Source organism: Cupressus sempervirens, chromosome 4 (genome assembly GCF_028749045.1).
Source record: "Cupressus sempervirens isolate cs-2001-9-10 chromosome 4, ASM2874904v1, whole genome shotgun sequence".
Taxonomy (NCBI): Eukaryota; Viridiplantae; Streptophyta; class Pinopsida; order Cupressales; family Cupressaceae; genus Cupressus; species Cupressus sempervirens.
In genome coordinates this window covers 267255221-267279171 of record NC_143121.1, presented here as the reverse complement: position 1 = coordinate 267279171, position 23951 = coordinate 267255221, and the positions used below count along the sequence as shown (strand labels likewise).

Below are 23951 nucleotides of genomic sequence, written 5' to 3'. Positions count from 1 at the left end.
CACATCCAATCTGTAACACTTTTTCCCCACGTCTAGCTAGGGCAATTGAAATATTACAACTAGTGGTTGATTTACCGATTCCGCCTTTTCCATAAACTGCTATTTTCATCTTTTGATCTCCTTTTCTTTATTTTTTATCTTCCAAACTTATTATTCGTTTGATCTAATTTTGAGTTTAACTTTGCCTTATTTGATAACAGTAAATAAATTCTAGTATGTTACATTACATTCTTTGTAACATTGTGTGTGTTTTTTTTTTAGCTCCCTCACCCTCATTTTATCCTGAGTAAATGGAGGAAGCCAAGCAAAGAATCCTTCATTTCCACTTCCACAATAAATGCAAATTTTTTCATTAATTTGAAACGGGAACTCCCCGCTAATTAAGACTTATTTCTCTATATTCAAATAATAGAATAATTTGTACCAATATATAACTATAAGAGTACCATTAATTTGACTTACCGACCGAAATATTAATATTAATAATGGGAAACCTGTTCAAAAAATTAGGATATATACCATGGTATAGTGATATAAGAATTGAATTCATTGACCAACTGATTCTGACTATCCTCCATAGTTATTCTAACACTGGTGAATGACCCCCAAAAGTTTCCAAAAAATCTTGCCAGGTGTCTGTTCAATTCTTTAAATTTTTTTTTTCGATTTTTCGATATTAAAGTATTCGAGCGGGCTTCTGATAATTGTTCAACTTTAGGAAGACCTTGAATTATATCATCGGATTTTAATCTGTCGTATGACATGGTGATTAATGTATCTCCTTCGTAAAGAATTTTCCCATAATAACTATTATGAGTTGCTCTTCGAGTACCCAAATAGGGTTTAGCTAATCTAATGATAAAAGATCCCTCACGAACAACTACAATTTGACCAGATTCTTGGAGTTGTTTATCTTCGAATATCAATATACTTTTGCAAAAAAATTGTCCAAGGCTGACTACTGGAAATGTTTTTTCAAAAAAATTGGATAGGGAAAAGTACAAATGAAAATTGAAAAGAATATTTCTGCATGAATCAAATTTATAAATTTCCCTCTTTTCGTCCATAAAATAGCATTTAGCTACTTGAAAAGTATTCGAGTCATTGTTAGAAATTGAACGTTCATTTAGTAATACTTTTTTATAAGTCATCAAACGACAGTATGGAAAACGATTAGAAATACTATGTAAATAACCCAGGAAACCTGACAATGCCATTTTTTTATTTGCATCCGACTTTTTTACTATATTTAAGCTTTTTAAAGAATCATTAAACAAAACGATTTGAAAAAAATCAGAAGTAGACAGAATAATAAAAGATTGATCTTTTTTATTCTCATTAGGTACTGAACGAATAGTTCCCTTACTAAGTAATTTACTTTGATCATTCGAAAAAAAAGAATTAGTGTGACCTAATTTGTTATGAAACAAAAATGGAGAACTTGCCATATTAAAAGAAGGGTATTTCAGCAAGCTAATTTGAATCATATTGATAATGATCTTATTTGTTCTTACTGAAATGAGAGAAATATAAGTCTTTTTTATTTTTAATCTGGGCCTTCCGTCTAATTGATTTTCAAGAAAATTCCTTTCTTTTTCAATTGAATAACCCCCGAGAATATTCCCATATTTTATCATTTTTGAACGAGGGTCATTCAAAAAAGCAAAAATATTGTTATTTTCATTTTTATAGAAAATAGATTCTATAGGCATTCTAAGAATTAAATGAGGACAAGGGATTCTTCGCTTCCCCGATTGTTTATCACACCATAATGGTACGATGAGTTCGTTTTTTACCCTCATATTGTTGGTATTTTCAAAAAGAATGGTGCAATCGATAGAGTCTTGATGTTCGTTAGCTATGGTTCGATCAGTTTCGAGATAATTGAAGATTTTTTTCCCTCTTTCAAAACAGTTTGAGTCAACTGATTCGTGTTTCACCTAATCCACTGAATAATTCGAAAGTGATTTATGTTTGTAAAGGAGAAGCTCTGTAATATCCACTTGATCTTGATCTTTATGAAAAGCGGATTCATATATCCCTCCCGATAATACCCATAAATGAGTTGTCTTTTCTATTAAATTAGACAGCATAGGGATATTCCAGTGCATTTCTCCTGTCAGGCCAGAATATATAGATTTCTTTACTTTCTCTTTAAAAGGGGGTTTTTTTGCACGAATCTCAGCAATTATTTGTTCCGATTCCACGAGTTGATTATTCTGAATGAATAGCAAGCTTTCTGGCGGAATCGTTAAGTTTTGTACTTCATATTGATTATCGATAGTCACGTCTAAACTATTATGGCATATATAAGCAGGGTGCCCATGACGGGTGCGGGTAGGAAAAACGAAATTTTCGTTGAATTCCATTTTTCCGGTGAACGGGGCTCGTATATGTTCTGCAATATCACCCGTAAATACCCCACCAGTATGAAAAGTCCTTAATGTTAGTTGAGTTCCCGGCTCTCCAATTGATTGGCCTGCAATAATGCCAACTGCTTCTCCTAATTCGATTAAGTTACTATGAGTAGTATTCCGACCATAACATAATTGACAAATCCAAGATATACTTTTGCAAGTAAAAGGGGTTCGTATATATATTGGTTGTATTTGGAAATAATAGAATTGATTGGCAAGTTTAATTCCAATATCTTCATTGCGCGTGGCAATACATCTTCCCTTTATATATACATCATCTGCTAATACGCGCCCAATGAGTGTTTGTAGAACAAATTGATTTTTGATTGTTTCTTGATCTTGAATAAGATTTACAAAAAGACCTTGTATAGTACCGCAATCTACTTTACGTACAACGAGGTGTTGTACTACTTCAACAAGTCTACGTGTGAGATATCCAGCATCTGCTGTTCGTATAGAAGTATCTACAACTCCTTTACGAGCACCGTAACAGGAAATAATATATTCTGTTAAGGAAAGTCCTTCACGTAAATTTCCTTGAATGGGTAGATCGACAATTTTTCCTTGAGGATCTGACATTAATCCTCTCATACCTACTAATTGGTGAACTTGAGATATACTTCCTCTAGCTCCTGAAAAGGACATCATATGTACTGGATTAAGAGGATCAGTCATCTTAAAATTCGGATTCATTTCTCGTTTCAAATATTCACTGGTAGCATGCCATATCTCAATCAATTGACGTAATTTTTCCACTGCATGTACATTTCCATAATCATGATGTCTTTCCGAAGCAAACCCTTGTTGTTGCACATCTTGGATAAGCCATAGTTTAGCTGGTGTTGTTAAAAGATCATCAATTCCTAATGAAATAGCTGCATCGGTAGCTTGCTGGAAACCTAAAATCTTCAGTTGATCTAATACATGTGATGTATATGTCATTCCAAATTGATTTACGAATCTTTTAATAAGGTGCTTCATAACAAATTTATCCATCCCTTTATTAAAAAAGGGCACTTCAAAAGGAAAGGGTACTTTTAATTTAGGTTGTATCATAAAAAGAAGGTATAAAGAAAAATTCTTTGTATTATTCAGTGGATCAGGTGAAACACGAATCAGTTGAACGGTTGATCTTATTACCTATTCCTCTTACTTCAGGACGTTTACCCAGCCAACGTTTTGACCCAGCTTTACTTAAAGTTCGATTTTTCCATTTAACGTTGCCTACTTGTCCAATTGTTGCTGAGTAGTTCTCAGATATTAAACGAACCTCTCCAGATGGTAATCTTAATGTGGTCAATCGGCCTTCTTTTGCGATCAATTCTGCCACAGCACCCGCTGCTCTAGCTAATTGTCCGCCTTTTCCGACTTGTACTTCGACATTATGTATAGTCGTGCCTAAAGGTATATTGGTTGAAGTAGATCTTTAATTTGTCAAAATCCCTTCCCAAACTGTACAAGCCTCTCTCAGGGCATACAGCTTTCTGGATGTGAATAGAATATGATTATTATGAATCTATTTTATATAGAGGCTTAAGATGAAGGGCATACTTTCAATTCCTTATGTCCTTATTCTGTACATCCTAGGTTTCTTTATTCCATCATCTGGCTTATGTTATTTTTTCATGTAGCATTCAGAATGATCAGCAATAGGGTAGGAATCATCAAGACACCAAACCATAACTTTAAAAGAATTAATGGATTAATGGCCTGATATAACTATTAACCAATGGAAATATTTTATTGATACAACCTAAATTGAAAATACCTTCTTTTTATGATACAACCTAAATTAAAAGTACCCTTTCCTTTTGAAGTGCCCTTTTTTAATAAAGGGATGGATAAATTTGTTATGAAGCACCTTATTAAAAGATTCGTAAATCAATTTGGAATGACATATACATCACATGTATTAGATCAACTGAAGATTTTAGGTTTCCAGCAAGCTACCGATGCAGCTATTTCATTAGGAATTGATGATCTTTTAACAACACCAGCTAAACTATGGCTTATCCAAGATGTGCAGCAACAAGGGTTTGCTTCGGAAAGACATCATGATTATGGAAATGTACATGCAGTGGAAAAATTACGTCAATTGATTGAGATATGGCATGCTACCAGTGAATATTTGAAACGAGAAATGAATTACATAGAAATAAGGATAATTTCATAATAATTTCAAAAGGCTTCTAATGATTAATATTTTGAGCTGTAGATATGGCGGAGTGGAAGGCCATTAATCCTACAGGTTAAACAAAATTTGTTTTGAAATTCTATTTGTATTAAATAGATGTTCAATTCAACCATGGTATAAGAACATATTTAATAAGGAAACAATTTGATAGAACTATCTATATTTCAATAACTAGCTTATTGGATCTTAGTCAAATAAAATATACTAGAGACCAATTTGTTTTTATTTCGAGTTCCCTATCATTCATTTTAGAAAAGAAGCAAAAGCTTGATCTCAACGAGTCGCACACTAAGCATAGCACTGCTCCAAGATGTTTAATAAATTTTATTTGATCTTATAGAATTTAAGATTTTTGATTGGTTAGATTATAGAAAGATATTGCTCATCTTAAACAAAGATCCAAATTTTTATCCCTAATACTCCATAGACGGTTTGAACCGCATAATAACAATAATCAATTTTAGCTCGAAGGGTCTGTAGGGGCACTCTACCTTTCATAGCCGATTCTTTCCGGGCTCTCTCAATTCCGTTAAGACGCCCTTTAATTTTTATTTTAACACCTTCGACAGTTGCCTTTTCAGCTAGTTGAATAGCTTTTTTCATTATTTTTCTTATTTCAACTCTCTCCTTTAGTTGTAGAGCAATATATTCCGCAAGAATTTTGGGTTCTCTATAAGGTGTATCCACCTTTTCTATAGAAATTACAAGTTCTCTGTTTACAGAATTAAGCATACTTTGTACAAGCATTTTTTGTACTTCCTTTCTTAATTCCTTCATTTTTTCTTTTTTTCTTGGCGCTTTTTTTTCAATAAACAAATCGACAAATGCAATATATATATTTACCGAAATCAATTCGGTCTGTTTCAGAATTTCTATACGTGTAATTCCTCCATAACTAGAATTGATAGAACTTTTGATATGTTTTACATAATTTTCAATGCAATTATATATTCTCTCATCTTCTCGTAGATCTTCGGAATAATCCCTTTCTTCAAACCAAAGGGAATAATGGTTTTGAGTAAAACCAAGTCTAAAACCAAGTGGATTTATTTTGTTTCCCATACATATTTTTTTAGTACTTTAAGTTTTAGCTATAAAAAATTGCCGAAAGACGAAAAGAAGATATTAGCAAAACCACGTTCGCTAATTTTAATTTCCCAGCTGCAAGTTTGAAAACAGTTCAATTTGTTCTTTTTGAAATACATAAAAAAATAACAGATGAATTACAGCGATTTGCGCTTTTATCTATTTTTTCATCTATTTTAGATGATAAAGATTTGAAAGATGATGAACAACTTATATGGTTCATGCATATTTTAAATATAGATACATCATTTGAAAATGATGAACTTATATTTCTATTGTCAATAGATGTTGTGCACGATTTTATAGATGCAGCATTCGATCAAACTGATCAAAATATAAATCCTTTTTTTGCTATACTAAAAAATTCTATTCAACCTGTACAATCTTTAATGGATTTGCTTGAATTGAAAATTTTCATAAATTTGACCTTCCTAATTAAATTAATTAAACAATTAGCCAATTTAAAAGAACAATTACTATCACAAGATAAGTTCTTGAAAGTAGCGGCGGTAAACTTAGTGAAAATAGAACTCGATTTTCCGGAAGAAAAAAGAAAAGCAAGGAAAATAAAAAAACTATTTCCTTTTTATCCAGGAAATAATCCAGAGACAAATTACTTTTTATGGCTGCGAAAACATACGGCGATATGTTTGATGGAAAGATATCTGGTTTTGACAAAATTTAAATATTGGTTTAAATTTCGTTGTTGTGGTTTACTTAAAGGAGAAGAATTCTATCGGTTCGGTTCCGATATTCTAGTAGAATACGTTAAAAAACAAGATCGCTATGAGTGTGATAATAGCATTGATCATATCATACATAATGATCCACTATATCGACAAATAGAAAATCTATACCTCCATTACAAGAAAAAGTTCATATATAAAACATATTGTACCATATAAGAGTATATATTATAAGAGTATATATAGATTTCTTTGGACACATATAAGGAAAATCTATGGAACATTTCGAGGTTTAATAATAATGGGAGATGTTCAAAAAATTTAATAGTGCGAGAATTAATGGTATTTAAAGTGATTCAATAATTTATTAAAGTAATTAGTGTAAAAATTAAAGTAATTAGTGTAAAAATTAAAGTAATTAGTGTAAAAATTGAATATATTTCAAGAGAAAGAAATGATTCAATAATTTATGTAAATTAGAATTTGTAAAATTGAATACATTTTAAGAGAAAGAAATGATTCAATTTTTACAAATTAGAATTTGTAAAAATTGAATACATTTCAAGAGAAAGAAATGATTCAATTAGTGTTTTTTTTTAAAATAATTTATTAATTTATTAAACAATAATTTTTATGGATAACAATAAAAAATCAGTCTCAATCAAGATACCAGAATTGAAGTGCATCGAATTCAGAGTAGAGAGTGACCGTTTTCATTATGGTCGTTTCACTTTATCTCCGCTTCGCAAAGGTCAAGCTAATACGATAGGCATTGCAATAAGAAGAGTTTTACTCGGAGAAATAGAAGGAACATGTATCACACGTGCTAAATTTCACAATATATCAAACGAATATTCCACGATAACAGGTATTATGGAATCAATACATGAAATTTTGCTGAATCTAAAAGAAATTGTACTCCAAAGTGATGCGTACGGAATTCGAGAAGGATCTATCTATGTTGTCGGACCAAAAGAAGTAACCGCTGGAGATATCATACTACCACCTTCTGTGAGAATAATTGATACTACACAACATATAGCTAGCATAAACGAACCACTTATCTTAGATATATCATTACAAATTGAAAAAGACCGCGGATATACTATTAAAAATCCTTATGATTTAAAAATTAAGAATGAATTGGATGAATTTTTTGATATAGATGCTGCCTTTGCCCCTGTTCAAAATGTAAATTACAGTATTCACTCCTATTGGGACGAAAATGAGACACAAGAAATTCTATTTCTTGAAATATGGACGAATGGAGCATTAGATCCTAAAGAAGCACTTTATGAAGCTTCTCGTAATTTAATTGACTTTTTCCTTCCCTTTCTAAATGCAAAGGAAGAGAATGCAAAGGAAGAGAATGCAAAGGAAGAGAACAGGGATAAATTAGCTATTTCGCATACATCGACTGATACGAAGGGAATAGATTTCAATCAAATGTATATTGACCAATTAAACTTATCTACTAGGATATATAATTGTCTCAAAAAGGCAAATATAAATACAGTATCAGACCTTTTGAATTACAGTGAAGAAGATCTCATGAAAATAAAACATCTTGGGAAAAAATCTGTCAAAGAAATATTGGAATTGATACGAAATATTGGAATTGATTCACCGGGGAATACATTTTAGACTTACTTATAATAGTTCTATTTTTTCTCCCCATTCATGACCCCTTTTTACTAAGTTCTTCTAGAAAGTCAATATGAAAAGAATTTTTGACCGTTTTGTAATTCTCAAAACAAAATAGTTGCAATTCTCAAAACAAAATAGTTGCAATTCTCAAAATAGTAGTAATTCTCAAAACAAAATAGTTGCAATTCTCAAAATAGTAGTAATAATATTAGAAATAAAAGCATTTTAAAAAACATATATCTAGGGAGAGACCATTTATCTTAAAGCAACTACTCCCTAGATATATAAACAAAATATTTTCCTCCTCCCCTATATTAAGATATTCTAATTTCTATCAAATTGGAAAAGACCTAGAGTTAAAGATTCATCGATAGGTAACGTTGCTCCAAAACCTAACCAAAGAGCTACTGCAGTACCGATTAAGAATACTGTTGTAGCTACTGGACGACGAAATGGATTTTGGAATTGATTCACATTCTCCAAGAAAGGAATTGTCAATAGTCCTGCAGGTACTGAAGCCATTAAAAGGACACCTAATAATTTATTAGGTACTGTACGAAGTATTTGAAATACGGGGAAAAAATACCATTCGGGTAATATTTCCAAAGGAGTTGCAAATGGATTTGCCGGTTCACCAATCATTGATGGTTCTAGAACTGCTAAACCTACGGTACATGCAATAGTACCAAAAATAACTACTGGAAAAATATATAAGAGATCATTGGGCCAAGCGGGCTCGCCATAATAATTATGTCCCATGCCTTTAGCTAATTTAGCTCTTAATACAGGATCATTCAAGTCAGGTTTCTTTGTTATTGGGATAAGTAGATTTTTATGAATGAATATGAATCTATCCCCCGAAAGAACCGGACATGCCAATTTTGATCATCCGGCTCGAGCAATAGTTGAAATAAAAATGATGAACGACGTATCGTTAGAATCAGTATAACTAAGAAGATCTATGGAAAATTCATAATTTTATTTTTTCGTATGCTCAGTATCCAAGTAAGCTCACAAATTTGATCATGATCAATATGCCTTTTGGATCATCTTATTCCTTGTAATCTGTGTTTATCTAGACCCTCACAATGTATTTTGCATACTTGCATACAAGGTATTGACTTGTTACTGATCTGGCCTTTTTCCTTCTTTAGATCCCTTCCTTTACTCCGATAATTTACCGTATTGAAACGCAAGGGAAATGCATGCATTTTCATACTATGAAAAGGAAAGGATAAATTTAAGTAATAAATTTGAGTTCTGAAATGTTATTACTATTACCTGGATCTCACGGAGCCTAATTCGGATTCGATCATAGAAATAATTCTCTTATAACACAACAAAGTGTTTGCCTTTTGCCCAGGTTCTAAACCTCTTATTTTTGGAAAGAAAATTGGGATAGAGACACATTTCGATCTGAATCTTTATATGACAGATCCTATAAATTGATCTGCACGGCCTAACTAATAGTTCAAGTCACACACTCCCATAATCCATTTTCTCCATTTGAGATCAGTATCTACTTCAATTCTTTGTATTAAATATACTTAATACTTAATAATACTTAATAATTGAAAGGAGAAATCCGAGAAACATGTTTTTCGCGGCAATGATCTATTAGAAAAAAAAGAAAATAATAGGTTTTCAATACTGATTCAAAATGTAGATTTCCTTTTTATAAAGGACCTGAAATACCTTGTTTGCGGATCATTAGAAAATGCATTAACATAAATACAGCAGTAAGAAGGGGTAATATGAAAGTGTGTAAACTATAAAAACGAGTTAAGGTCGATTGGCCCACACTAGCACTTCCGCGTAATAACTCTACCAAAGGAGTTCCTATTAACGGAATGGCCTCAGGCACACCGGTCACAATTTTGACTGCCCAATAACCAATTTGATCCCATGGCAAAGAATAACCGGTTACACCGAAAGATACGGTTAATACGGCTAGAATTACACCCGCAACCCAAGTTAATTCGCGAGGTTTTTTGAATCCACCTGTTAAATAAACGCGAAATACATGTAAAATCATCATTAAAACCATCATACTTGCCGACCACCGATGGACCGATCGAATTAGCCAGCCAAAGTTCACTTCAGTCATTATGTATTGAATAGAGGCAAAAGCTTCTAGAACGGTGGGGCGATAGTAAAAAGTCATAGCAAAACCGGTAGCTACTTGTACCAAAAAAGAAGTCAGTGTGATTCCCCCTAGACAATAAAATATATTCACATGAGGAGGAACATATTTACTAGTGATATCATCTGCAATCGCCTGAATCTCAAGACGCTCTTCGAACCAATCGTATACTTTATTGAGATAGGTAAACTCAAGTAATTCTTCAACCAAAAAGATTTCAACATTTTTTGAACAGGTTTCCCATTAATAGGATTTTTGAAAAGTATTGAAAGCCAAAATGCCCATGAATCGCTATGATTATATCTGTAATAGCATCTACTTTATTGGGAATAATAATGAATCCAATTGTTGCAATTGCCTAGGATACATTATTTTAGAGATTGATATTTTTTGTAATATAATTTTCACTAGGTGTAAAAAAAAAAGGAAGAATTGCCCTTATATTCATATTCTTAAAATCACAGGGAATAGGCTAGGCTTAAATTATCAGATGAACTTCTAATTACAAAATCAACTTGATCATTCAATTAGAAGTTCATTTTGGTTATAATACTGGTTATAATATAGAATTTGTTCATTTTGTACCAAAACAAAATATAGATGTTTCTATCTGAGAAAAAGTCGTTCAAACATGTGTTAAATAAAATATTTGTAATTCTTAACTTCTCTTTTCAATAGAAGTTAAGAATTACAAAACAGGGATGGAGATAATCTAATCTCCATACTGAATTGAATCGAGATAACCTTGCTGCGATTCTTTCATCTAAAAAACAGAGTGCAATAACTGTTTATTATGCATCTAGCAGGAATTGAACCCGCGACTTCCCAATTATGAGTTGGGTGCTTTTACCATTCAGCCATGGATGCTATGGTAAAGTTATTTCATTATAATCAATATGGTAACCAATTCAATTCTATTTCTCTTTTATAGAAATAACAAGAAACTTTTTTTTGACAAATTGTACAATAGTTGAATAACTTGCACTGACTACCTCTTTCTTATTATAAATAATTCAATTTAATAAGTAATACAATAGTTGAATAACTTGCACTGACTACCTCTTTCTTATTATAATTCAATTTAATAAGTAATAATTACACTATATTATCTTACAAAATAATAAACAAATAATATATGGGAAAACATGAAAATTCGTATTGCTCATTATGGTTATAATTGGTTAGTAAACCTGTACAATCTTTAATGGATTTGCTTGAATTGAAAATTTTCATAAATTTGACCTTCCTAATTAAATTAATTAAACAATTAGCCAATTTAAAAGAACAATTACTATCACAAGATAAGTTCTTGAAAGTAGCGGCGGTAAACTTAGTGAAAATAGAACTCGATTTTTTAGAATATATATAGTATACTTATATATGATACTCTAGTTGCATAGAAAATTATGTTTTTAAGATATTGTAACCGAACCGACTTCTATTGAAAAGAAATAAAAAACAAAATCGATAAACATTATTCAAAATGGTAACATATATATTTTTTTTCTCTCAAATGATTCTTCGTCTTCTTCCTTATAAATAAAATCATCCATCATTGTAGAATCCAATTCCTCTAATTGATTCCTTACTAGCTGTAAGTAAAGAATGTTTGTTATTAGCTTTTGTATAACAAGGCTTAGTGGTTTTAATTTAAATGAGTTATTTCTGTACCTTATATCATCTTGATATAACTTTAACTGGGACAGTTTATAGTCTTTAAGCAGATAGTAGAATTCTACCTCTATTCTTATTAAGTTAAGTCATTAATATCCTCTATCAGAGAGGAAAGAGGATATTTCAATGATCTCCAGGTCATTATTAATATGAATAAATATTTTAATATAAATAAATATTGTTCGATTTACATGTTTGTGTTTTTTTTTTTAGAAATATACTTGATCTGGACCTCAAGGAAGGAAGGCTCAAATATTAGCCTTCCTTATATTCAATTCATCTCGTTATATTCTAATTCAACTCATCGCAACCTGAAATTCAATTCATTACTCATTTGAAAATTTTTCTAACGACAAGGTAAACTATTATAAAAACCATGAATCTACCCATTTTTCATTACCTCCTTCTCCCTAATTATTAATAAATAGATTATTAGAAAATGGAATAGAATAATATTAGCCTTCCTTATATTCAATTCATCTCGTTATATTCTAATTCAACTCATCGCAACCTGAAATTCAATTCATTACTCATTTGAAAATTTTTCTGACGACAAGGTAAACTATTATAAAAACCATGAATCTACCCATTTTTCATTACCTCCTTCTGCATAATTATTAATAAATAGATTATTAGAAAATGGAATAGAATAAGCAATTGTTTTATATTTACTTTTGTCAAGTCAATTAAAAAAAAAAAAAGAAAAAAATACAAAAAGAAATAAAAAGAAGCAGGCTCTGGTCATCTTATCTTATACGTAAGATATATAAAAAAGCAATCTGCCGATAGAGCGCTCATAACCTTTTTTTTTTTTCGATACTGTATTTATATTTGCCTTTTTGAGACAATTATATATCCTAGTAGATAAGTTTAATTGGTCAATATACATTTGATTGAAATCTATTCCCTTCGTATCAGTCGATGTATGCGAAATAGCTAATTTATCCCTGTTCTCTTCCTTTGCATTCTCTTCCTTTGCATTCTCTTCCTTTGCATTTAGAAAGGGAAGGAAAAAGTCAATTAAATTACGAGAAGCTTCATAAAGTGCTTCTTTAGGATCTAATGCTCCATTCGTCCATATTTCAAGAAATAGAATTTCTTGTGTCTCATTTTCGTCCCAATAGGAGTGAATACTGTAATTTACATTTTGAACAGGGGCAAAGGCAGCATCTATATCAAAAAATTCATCCAATTCATTCTTAATTTTTAAATCATAAGGATTTTTAATAGTATATCCGCGGTCTTTTTCAATTTGTAATGATATATCTAAGATAAGTGGTTCGTTTATGCTAGCTATATGTTGTGTAGTATCAATTATTCTCACAGAAGGTGGTAGTATGATATCTCCAGCGGTTACTTCTTTTGGTCCGACAACATAGATAGATCCTTCTCGAATTCCGTACGCATCACTTTGGAGTACAATTTCTTTTAGATTCAGCAAAATTTCATGTATTGATTCCATAATACCTGTTATCGTGGAATATTCGTTTGATATATTGTGAAATTTAGCACGTGTGATACATGTTCCTTCTATTTCTCCGAGTAAAACTCTTCTTATTGCAATGCCTATCGTATTAGCTTGACCTTTGCGAAGCGGAGATAAAGTGAAACGACCATAATGAAAACGGTCACTCTCTACTCTGAATTCGATGCACTTCAATTCTGGTATCTTGATTGAGACTGATTTTTTATTGTTATCCATAAAACTTATTGTTTAATAAATTAATAAATTATTTAAAAAAAAAACACTAATTGAATCATTTCTTTCTCTTGAAATGTATTCAATTTTTACAAATTCTAATTTGTAAAAATTGAATCATTTCTTTCTCTTAAAATGTATTCAATTTTACAAATTCTAATTTACATAAATTATTGAATCATTTCTTTCTCTTGAAATATATTCAATTTTTACACTAATTACTTTAATTTTTACACTAATTACTTTAATTTTTACACTAATTACTTTAATAAATTATTGAATCATTTCTTTCTCTTGAAATATATTCAATTTTTACACACGTCTCCTTTTGGGAGGTCTACACCCGTTATGTGGCACAGAAGTTATCTCATAAATATTCTTTATTTTTATACCACTTTGGTAAATAGCTCGCAGTGCTGGTTCTTTCCCCGGATCATTGCCACGTAGCATAACTTCTGCTTCTTTCAGAAGACCTTGATTTACTAAGGTATGAACAACATTTTCTGTTGCAATCTGAGCAGCAAATGGTGAACGTCTTTTTGTACCTTTGAATCCGCAAGAACCGGCATAAGACCAAGAAACCGCTTGCCCTTGTGTATCTGTAACAGTAACAATGGTATTGCGAAAACTTGTTCGAACACAAATAACTCCTTTCAGTATTCGATGTTTAGTTTTACGTAGCAAAAATCTTCTTGTAGCTCTACGTGGCACATATTTTCTTGTATTTTTTGACACAAATTTTTTCGTATTTTTTGACACAAATCTTTTCTTGTTATAATTTCTGATCAATTTTGATATTTTGAAGTAAAAAAAAAAAATCTATTCTATAAATAGATTATAATCTATTTTATAAAGATTATAATCTAGTATGAATATGACGCCGAAATTTATTTATTCTATAATTCCTTATAATGGGAATTATCCCTGTTTTTGTTTATGCCTCGGATTGTAACAAATTACAACAAGGCGTTTCCGTCTACGAATTAGGCGGCACTTTTCGCAAAGTTTGCGAACAGAAGCACGTATTTTCATATTTGTGGTCCTTTTTTGAATACTAAAATCTTTTGTTAATCGGCCTCATCGGTAGCATCATCGTTTCGTTTGACGGGATATCTATATATTATACGTCCTTTGCTTAAATCATAAACAGGTAATTCAACTCTTACTCTATCCCCCGGTATTACTCGTATTGTTCGATATCTCATTTTACCCGATATAACTGTTAAAACATCCATATCATTATCTAGATGGACTAAAAACATAGCATTAGGATATGCTATGGTAACTACGCCATCAAGAGTGACAAAATTCTTTTTGGTACTCATTTCTAGATTTTCGCTATAATTATAATATTATTAAACTTTGTTATTAACCTAACTATGACATTAGATTTCTAAAAGAGAAGAATCATTTAATTAAATAAAATTAAAAGACGTTTCATTTTTTTTTTCGTTAATATCTTTTTTTATCAGCTATTACTAACTTAATAATATTCATTGAATATAATTGAATTCTTTTTTTTGTCAGCTAAATTTCTGACAATGAACACTCAATTTTTATAATAGTAAATTACTTTTTTTATAGCATTGCAATATTGTAGGCAAAAATGCAATTTAGGCATTTACTTTTTGTTTTGGAGTTACCAAAAAATACATAAGAGTTCTCCTCCTATTTTTTTTTGTCGAGCTTCTCGATCAGTCATTATTCCTTGCGAAGTAGAGAGGATTGCAATCCCCATTCCACCTAAAACTTTAGGGATTTCTCGATAATTAGAATAGATTCTCAGACCAGGTTTGCTAATACGCTTTGAAGCGGTTATATATCTCTTTTGCGTCCTTCCCCTAGATTTTGAAGTTAAAATAAAAAAATATTTTTGACCTTCTCTATGTTTCCTAACATCCTCTATAAAGCCTTCTCGTAGAAGAATCCTTGTGATGTTCTCGGTAATAATAGTAGCCGCTACTCGAACTGTTTTTTTTTTTACCATGTCAGCATTTCTAATATAAGTCATTAGATTAGCAATAGTGTCGTTACCCATGACGAACTAATTCTTAATAATTTACTAAATATAAAGGCATGTTTATCTTTTTTTAGGAATATCCCTGACATTACTTTTACATAATTTATCAGTATTTATAGTACTTCAGGAGCCAATGAGATTATTTTGGTGAAATTCAATTCTCTCAATTCTTCAGTAACTGAACCAAAAACTCGAGTTCCTCTTGGATTTCCTTTCTGATCAATGACAACTGCTGCATTGTCATCAGATCGTATTATCATTCCATCGCTACGTTTAAGTTCTTTACACGTACGTATAACTACGGCTCTAACTATTTCTGATTCTTGCAGAAGCATATTAGGTGCTGCTTCTTTAATTACAGCGATGATAATATCGCCAATATTAGCGGTGTTACGATTACCTGCTCCTAGCACTCGAATGCACATTAATTTTCGGGCTCCACTGTTGTCTGCTACATTCAAGTAAGTTTGGGACTGAATCATTTTTCCTCCAATTGTTACCTCGGCAGAAAAAAAGGTATTTCTTATCATATCAAATAAATGATCTTTTTCTGCCAGAAATATCTCTTTGGTTCGGCATTATTTACGCGAACTAGTAATAAATTTAGTATGTATAGGCATTTTATATGCAACGATTTGAAAAGCTGCTCTCGCTATAGTCTCTGATACTCCACTTATTTCATAAAGTATTCGACCTGGTTTGACGACGGATACCCAATATTCCGGAGATCCCTTAGCTTTCCCCGAACCCATACGTATTTCTGCAGGTCTCGTTCTAATAGGTTTGTCAGGAAATATACGTATCCATATTTTAACGCCGCGACGGGCATAACGAGTAATTGCTCGTCGTCCTGCTTCTATCTGCCCAGATGTGATCCAAACAGGTTCCAATGCCTGAAGATTTTATTATCAAATCAATGAGAGAACTCTTTTCTAAACTTAGAGCTTTTCTTATCAAGCGGATAAGTTCGCTTAAAGATTTTATTATCAAATCAATGAGAGAACTTTTTTCTAAACTTAAACTTAAATTGAAAAGATTTCTAAATACGCTTAAAAAGAAACTGAGAAAATTGATAGATCCGCTCATAAATAAGTTGGAAACTCAACGTATCAACTTTATGAGGTTTCTAACAAACCTTATAAATGAAATTAGAGTGAAACTCGTCAATTTTCTAAGTTTCCTAAGAGATATAATAGACGGGCTATTAGCTAAGCTAGAAAAACCTAGACGTTTCAGTCGTTGGATGAAGTTTTTTTCTTTGATTACAAAAGTTTTAAAGGCATATCAAATTTTTGCGACTATAGTTGAATATTGGAAGTCTTCAAGAAGGTAAAAATCAGTTATATGGCTGGTTGCTTTAGTAAGTTACTAAAGCAACCAGCCATAGCTGTGTAAGCCTATTCCCAATAAATCAACGCCTAAATAACATGTCCAAACTAGAATAAATCCTACAGAAGCAACAATCGCCGGTTTTTGTCCTTTCCAACCCCTGTTTATTCTAGTATGTAAATATATTGCAAATAGAATCCAAGTTATTAATGCCCAAGTTTCTTTTGGATCCCAGCTCCAATAAGATCCCCATGCTTCGTTGGCCCATACTGCCCCGGAAAGTATACCTATAGTTAAAAGAGAAAATCCTAGACTAATAGTACGATAACTTAATTGATCTAATTGGTTAGTAAACACCCATTTACGATAATTTCTAAGTGAAAGGTTTTGGGAATCTTTTAAGATCTTCATGTAGTGATTTGATCCATCATAATTCTATTGCATAAGGATTTTCATTAATTCTTATTTTCCAATATATAGAAACATTAAACTAAAGGCCCAAACGAAATGAGCACCTAAGAATAAAAGACCATATGCAGATAATGAAGAACCGTAAGATTGGATTACTTGAATTAGCAAACCAATATGTTGCTTGCAAGAACTACTGGATTATAATCCTAGATAATATGTTGCAAACAATAGATAATCTAAACAAATATAATTAGCAAACAAATGTGTCCTGTAATATGTTGCCAATATTAGATAATTGGAAATCATCGTTTAATGCTAATTGTTCTTTATTTTGTTCTTAATTGCCACTAAATAGGAACATTAAACTAAAGGCCCAAACGAAATGAGCACCTAAGAATAAAAGACCATATGCAGATAATGAAGAACCGTAAGATTGGATTACTTGAGAAGCTTGTGCCCATAGAAAGTCACGGAGCCACCCGTTAATTGTAACGAAACTCTGCGCAAAGTTTCCTCCTGTAATATGAGTTACCACTCCCTGATCACTTATACTACCCCAAACATCGGACTGCATTTTCCAACTAAAATGAAATATTACTACCGAAATTGCATTGTACATCCAGAATAACCCTAAGAAGACATGATCCCAGGCAGATACTTGGCATGTTCCTCCTCTACCAGGCCCATCGCAAGGAAAACGAAAACCAAGATTCGCTTTATCGGGTATTAAACGAGAACTACGAGCAAATAAAACACCTTTAAGTAATATTAATACAGTCACATGGATAATATAGCATTTCACTAAATAAAGACCAACATTTGTGAGAATCCAATTTTATTTTTTTATTCCATTTCAAACAATTTTTCGCTTTTTCTAGCCCGGCCAGTATCTGGCCAGGCCATTGTCTTTCCTAGATAAGGAATTAATTGACTAAATTATGAAGAATACAGTGCTCTACCTAATCTGAAAGCTAAAATCATTATTATAAAAGTAACAGCAATAAAAAGGGCTATCAAAATTTGACCTTGTGATATCATTTCTTATATTTCCTTTTATGTATTATATTTTTATCTCTTATTATAAGATTAATAGATAAGCACTTGCTATATATATATAATGTATTCTATTTTTATCTCTTATTATAAGATTAATAGATAAGCACTTGCTATATAATATATATATTTTTTTTATTCCAACTATTTCAGATTATAATCTGGATGAGATGTTCTAGATTGGATTGAAAATGTATAGATCATATTGAAGGGTAAAAAAGAGATTTCAAAGACTAAGAGTGGATCATTCTTATTTTCTATATCTGTCATAAAGAAAAACTAATTCCAAATTACTTGAATTATTCTAAAGAATGTGTTAATAATCATAACAACTATCTATAAATAGACTAGTTACTAAAGAAAATCATACTATTAGTCATGGAGTATTCCCTACAATATTGATTGAGGATTTTTCTTTTTTCTTGTAAGAGTAAAAACAAAACAATAAGGTAAGGGACGGAAGAAGTGAAAAGAAACTATCTCTTATTAAGTTTTCAGGAATAGGAAAATATGATGATCGGAACTTGCATTAGATTCTTATTAGAATGATCGGAACTTGCATTAGATTCTTATTAGAATCTAAAAATTACTTTTTCCTATTGGACAAAAAATCGATCTGTATGATACAATGAAATTGTGGCGGGTATAGTTTAGTGGTAAAAGTGTGATTCGTTCTATCATTATATTCAACAGAGTTGAAGGATCTTTCAACTCTCATTTATATTTTTTTATATAAAAAACTCTATTTACTATATAGGTTCTAAACCTCTCCTATGAATACCCTGGGTCAGGAAAGGAATTGTGCGCATTCTCGTAATTTGAATTTGGAATGAATGATAAAATGACGATATTTTCCATTCAAGATGGCGAAACAGAATGTAGAATTTTTGAAAAGATTAGACCGATCTATCTAATCGGATCAATCAAAGATCCATGGATATCAAAATATTATTTTTCATCGTAACTAAACTAAATGTTCAACTACTAGAATAAAAAAGTTGGAGTCAAATAGCTAGGTAACAGTGACTTTGGTTTACTTTAGTCACCGTGATTTTGTTTGAGCTCGGTGAAATTTGATTTCCTCTAGGATTGCAATCAGTAGAAATAGAAAACGAAGTAATTAGAAAGATTTTTGAGCCCAATATTAAGAATTTTTCAATCTTATCTTTCTATAGGGATCATCTATCAAGTGAATAGGTATTTTCTATTTAAGGTTCTTCACCTGAAGTTAAGAGGAAAGAACTACAAATACAACTAACATAGATGTTATGGAGCAGAGCATAAATAATTTATGTATTATGTGAAAAAGCATTTTTTTTTTTTATTTTTTTATCAGACCTCCCTTTCTATCTCTCTCTCATGGAGGAGCCGAATCCTTTTATTTTTGGAGTTTCCGCACTTGTCGAAAAGAAGGCAGGACGTATTGCTCAGATCATCGGCCCAGTACTAGATGTATCTTTCCCTCCAGGTAATATGCCTAGAATTTACAATTCTTTGATAGTTAAAGATAACGATACATATATTAATATCCAAAAGATCAACCATCCAACTGATTGCTCCATCCGATGAGCTCCGGGTTCAAGTCCCGGGCAACCCAGAGTACCAGAATCTAGCACCTAAAAGTATTTTGTCTACTTATTGCAGATCCAATGCAATTCAATGTTATCCATTGCTCTTAACAAGCAAGATAGGTAGCATCCCACTATTCGGGAATCATCCTTAAGAAATGAAAGGGTCTTTCTTACCCATCGAAAGAGTTTTGTCTAATCACATTTAACTCCAAGGTAATAATATTTATTACCTTGAATCATAAAGAAAGAAGGAATGCCAATAGAGCGCATTAATACCGTAGGTATTAATATCTACGGATACTATTGAAAACCATTTCAATATATGTGCATATAGTTTATGGAAGGAAGAGGATACTATGAATTTTATGAATATTTATAACCATGTCAAAATGTTGGTTGACATACAGATATGACTCATATTATACTGTTGAATAACAAGCCTTATGTGTATGCTTGGGAGCTTCTAATGATTAAATAAACCAAGTTATAACCATGACCGCAATTCTAGAAAGACGCGAAAGCGCAAGCCTATGGAATCGTTTTTGCGATTGGATCACTAGCACTGAAAACCGTCTTTACATTGGATGGTTTGGTGTCTTGATGATTCCTACCCTATTAAATTCATATCTATATTCAAAATAAATATATCACTATTAACCATATCTATCTAGTATTTTCTTTTATTATTAAACAAATGATATATGATGTAAATATTTCTATAGTTGTAAATTCTCTAGTTATTGACAGACAAAAGTGGATTTAGTATACTTAATTGGGTACTCTAAATTCCTATTCTATACTAAAGGCAGGAACTTCAATTCCTAACCGATATTAATAGGTTATAGGTTCCATTTTAATAAGATAATTGAAAACCAATCCCTCTTTTTCCTATTGGAAAAGTCTAAATCCCCTATTAGACCTGGGGACTATAAATTGGTTATATGGCATATCCGAGTGATAAACAAGAATACGTGAAATACCTTACATATCATCTCCGATAAATAAAGCAAAATAGAGTTTTACCTTAGGATAAACTAGATATGGGGATGGCGACATAGCCAAGTGGTAAGGCAGGGGACTGCAAATCCTCGATCCCCAGTTCAAATCTGGGTGTCGCCTTGGTAGTCTAAACAAATACAAAAGTCTCTATTTGTATCCATGTCTTTTGGAGACAACTTGTGTAGCTTCAGGTGCTATTGCTAATATAGCAAATAAAATTGAATTTTATCGTTAATGTCTGATCTGATAGGTAGTTTATAGTAATTAGTTACAATAAAAAATTTTGAGAAGCCTCTACTATCGACTCATCCTTTCAGAATAGGAAGGTAGAAGATTCCCACTTTGCACTATTTTGAATAGTTCCATTATCATCAAGAATCAATAATGATATTATTAATTTGTTTTTTTTTTTAACTTTTTTTTAAGTTTTTAAAAAGAGAGGGATTCGTATGGATATAGTCGGTATCGCTTGGGCTGCTCTAATGGTAGTTTTTACTTTTTCTCTTTCACTCGTAGTATGGGGTAGAAGTGGAATTTAATAGAATTTGAATAGTCCTTCTGTGTTTAATCGTTCTGTTAAAAACAAATAAACAATGATTATTACGATGATTAAATCATTACTATCATTAATTATTTATCTATCGTTAAATTAAATTATCAACGAGATGATTTATAATATCAAATTGATCATGAATAATAATTCCTTATGTCAATAGCTGAAAATCCATTCGAAATGCATCTAAGCGATTTTCTCCAAATCAGCATTCTTTTCGAAGACGTTTATCGCCAATTCAGCCTGGAGAGCAAATGGATTATAAAAATATTAGCTTAATTAGTCGATTTATTAGTGAGCAAGGAAAAATACTATCTCGTCGAAGGAATCGATTAACGTTGAAAAAACAACGCTTAATAGCTAGAGCTATTAAACAAGCTCGTATTCTATCTTTGATACCCTTTCTTTCTTTCAATTCAAAAGTAATTAGAGCTTAAGACTCCTCCATTTAATTCGAGCTGGGATATCTAACAAAGATAGTGCAGATTTTTTTCTCTTTCTATAAATAAAATGAAAAGAATTTCATTATCCAAGTCATTCCGAATTCATTTTCGTACTGTCTTTAGTTTCCCGGAAAATTTCCCCGGGAGATTGGGTGTTACTATTTCATAATACAGGAATATTTTCGAGCATCATAGAGAAGCAATTATTATTTAATACAGCTATTTGTGCAAGTGTTCTACGATTTGTAAGCAACTGCCTTTTGTATAAAAATTGTATAAATTTATTATAGGAGAATCCATTAGCACGGGATGCTGCATTAATCCGAGTAATCCACAAACGACGAAAATCTCTCTTCTGCTTAATTCTATCTCGGTGAGCGGAAACTAAAGCTCTCATTTTCTGTTGGTTAGCAGTCCTAAAAAGTTTTGAATGGGCTCCTCGAGAGCCTGATACAAATGCAAGAATCTTTTTTCGACGTTTTTTTGCGATATGCCCACGTTTAACTCTGGTCATTGAAGTTGATTCTTCATAGAAGACTAATCTCTTTTTTGATCAATCATTTTTTAAGTAATATAAAACTGATTTTTCTAATGTATAAAATATACGACTCCAATGGCTTTTGCTACTCTAACCTTCCCAACCATAATTCCTTTCAGTTAGGCACCTTCCAAGTAGGCAGGGGATTGGACCTTGCATTTAAGTAATCAAAATAATCTATATACATATATATTATTATTTTCTTTTTCTCTTATGGATTTCTTCGTTTCTATGGTTATTTCTCTAACGGTAAGGTCCTCTCTATACGCCGGAGCCCTAAGATATGAGATGAGTATTTGGTAACTTGTATATTTTACCATCTCTAGCTCTACTCTTCCCCCCCGAATTACAAAGACTCTAAAGATTTATAGATACAGTAACGACATCTGTTTGTGAGAGTTCGCAAGATAGCTGACCTTTTGTCCGTTCTCGCAGCAATATAAACATAATCTTTATGTTTTTTTAAATTACTTTTTTTCCTCGCTCAATGGATTGATGACCATTCGCTACCAATGAGGAAGTGCTTTTCATCCTACGTAAAGGTGATTGGATTTGCATCAATTTAAACCATAAATTTCATTTTCCCCGGTACAAGGAAACTGATAGATCTGTACTTTTTCACAGAAGAAAACTATTGTTCAATTTCCTGGTCCGTTTCAGCTTCTGATCCAAACGAGTCGCACATACACCCTAGCGCATACTCCCTTCCGTTGAGGACATCCTCGAAGAGCAGGAGATTTTTTTCTTTTTCTTATCGGCTGTCTCGCATTTCTAATAAGTTGTTGAATAGTCGGCACTTTAATTCTATTTAGCGTTACTGGTTTAGACTATATCTAAACCATTATTAACTTCCAATACAGAGGTTGCAGTCAATAGGGTAGGAATCATCAAGACACCAAACCATCCAATGTAAAGACGGTTTTCAGTGCTAGTGATCCAATCGCAAAAACGATTCCATAGGGAAGAGCTATAGTAGATTATAGAACCGTGTCCCTTCATTTTTCCAAGTACCTCCAAGAGACCCTAGAGATTCCCATTGCTCCTCTCTAGGGTCTTGGAGGGTGTACTATAGTTATACCACTTCCTCTAATTTATTCATTATTTTCGGAGTCTTCTTCATCTACTAAGGGAGGAAGAAAACCCTTGGGCTTTTTTCCCATTAGTAGTTCTCTCGGTATGTTCGGTCTTGGTCCCGTTATTATCATCCCATCCTTCTCACCGAAGAAAAACTCTCTTAAAGAAGAATAACTCGTAACATAAGAAAGAGCTTTTCTTGCGTCCGAATTTGCTTTTTTCCTCCAAACCTTGTTACGATGCTGTTTTTTGGATTTAGAAGTGCGTTTTTTTGGTACAGCCATAATATTTTTATAGTTCGATTTTATTTATAAAAAATAGAAAATTTTTGAATATATTATATATATTATACTCTATATTTGTTTTTATTTTGTACACTTCTTATATATCTTTAAATTCAATTCATTGTTTATA

General features: G+C 31.8%; 2 non-coding genes across 2 annotated transcripts; one reads left to right on the top strand and one right to left on the bottom strand.

The window, feature by feature from the left end:
- Nucleotides 1-10967: 10967 nt before the first annotated feature.
- On the bottom strand, nt 10968-11040 carry TRNAM-CAU (transfer RNA methionine (anticodon CAU)). The gene has a single exon. It is a non-coding gene; the product is annotated as a tRNA-Met (tRNA).
- Nucleotides 11041-20978: 9938 nt separating this feature from the next.
- On the top strand, nt 20979-21049 carry TRNAC-GCA (transfer RNA cysteine (anticodon GCA)). Its single transcript has one exon. It is a non-coding gene; the product is annotated as a tRNA-Cys (tRNA).
- Nucleotides 21050-23951: the final 2902 nt, after the last annotated feature.